The sequence below is a fragment of the Teleopsis dalmanni genome, chromosome 1 (genome assembly GCF_002237135.1).
Source record: "Teleopsis dalmanni isolate 2A chromosome 1, ASM223713v2, whole genome shotgun sequence".
Classification (NCBI taxonomy): domain Eukaryota; kingdom Metazoa; phylum Arthropoda; class Insecta; order Diptera; family Diopsidae; genus Teleopsis; species Teleopsis dalmanni.
The window spans coordinates 212,275,346-212,277,247 of record NC_051846.1 but is presented as its reverse complement, the minus strand read 5'-3'; positions in this window follow the sequence as shown (position 1 = coordinate 212,277,247).

Sequence of the window (1,902 nt, the reverse complement as noted above, 5' to 3'; positions counted from 1 at the left end):
TAAATAAAACGCAAAATTCTTTATCTTCATCAATATTTATTTTATCTCCTTCAAAATATGCTCCATTAGAAGCGATACACAAATGCCAACGTTTCTTCCAATCATCAAAACATTTTTTATAGGCGCTTTCCGGTATGGCTTTGAGTTTCCTCTGCGAATTCTGTTTTACGTCTTCTATGGATTCAAAACGCGTTCCTCTGAGTGGTAATTTGAGTTTGGGAAACAGGAAAAAGTCACACGGTGCAAGATCAGGTGAATACGGGGGCTGTTCGATGGTATTTATTGAATGTTTGGCCTTAAAATCGTTGATAATGTTGGCTCGGTGCGAGGGAGCATTATCGTCATGAAAAATCCATGAATTATCCTTCCACAATTGAGGCCGTTTACGGCGGATATTTTCACGCAAACGTCTTAAAACAGTCAAATAATAGGCTTTATTGACTGTTTGTCCTTCAGGGACGAATTCATGATGCACCACACCACGAATATCGAAGAAAACAATCAGCATTGCCTTGATTTTCGAGCGACTTTGGCGTGGTTTTTTCGGTTTCGGCTCGTCTTTTCCTCTCCATTCCGATGATTGTTGGCTTGTTTGCATGTCGTACTCGTAGACCCATGTCTCGTCACCCGTTATGATGCGTTCCATGAAAGTTGGATCGGAATTGGCACGATCAAGCATGTCTAACGAGACCTGTCCACGATGGTGTTTTTGGAACAAATTGAGGTGAATCGGAAAAAGCCGAGCGTTGACACGTCGCATACACAAATTGTCCACCAAAATCAAACGAGCCATCTCACGACCGATGCCTAGCTCTCGTGCTATCTCTCTAACACTCACATGAGGATTTTTGAACACGATTTCCTTTGCCTTTTCAATGTTTTCGTCGGTGGTAGAGGTCGAAGGTCGTCCAGAACGCGGCATGTCTTCGACGGTCGTACGACAGTCCTGAAAGGCTTTGTACCACTCATAAACTTGAGTTTTCGATAAAACTGATTCCCCATAAGCCTTTTGTAGCATTCGCAACGATTCTGCACACGAAAATTCGTTCGAAACACAAAATTTGATGCAAACTCTTTGATCAATATTTTTTTCCATTGTTTTTTTTTCGCAACGCACTACTGAGGTGAGGTTTCAAGCTTGCTGTAAACGATGCTGACGATGCGCTCATTTTTGGCATAGTAATTAAGGAAAGTGCTGCCAAACTCTAAACTTAAATAGTCCGAAAATATACAGCGCGCGAATTTTAAATGAGAATTTCCGAAAACTTTTCGGTCACAATGTATTTAAACAGATATATTAAACAGATATATTAACCTAATGAACTTAAAGACAATATTTAACAAGTGTTTAAACTGTAAAAGCTCTACCATAGAAAAACTTAAGAGCTATCATAGTTCATTGTAGTTCATCATAGCGCTAACATGCTACACATGCAAGTTAGAAATTGCCCATACTGACTAATGTAAGAAATGAAGAGATCTGGAAGAATTATATTATAAAACGCTCTTATGCCTATATCCTGCGTTATTATGTACAAACTTAAAATATTTCACATTTGTGAACATCTCATGAGTCTGAAATGGAGTTTGAAACTCTTCACTACAATTCTGCAGGGACCAATAGGCCTTTAAGTGACTAACGTCGAAGTATGTTTACCAACCTTATGTAGTCAGTAGCAACAAAGCCTTTTGTTTTATATCATACAATACTATCTATAATAAAAAATTTAACTATAAAGTTTATACATTAACAGTTTAGCTATTTGTTTTTATTGTACTACATTTCAATATGAAAACACACAGTCTGGCATCATCGTTCAATCATGATCACTGCATTAATTCACCGGCAGCCACATAAGTGAGTAAATTTAGAATACTCCATTCCAAAAATAAATTTTAGTT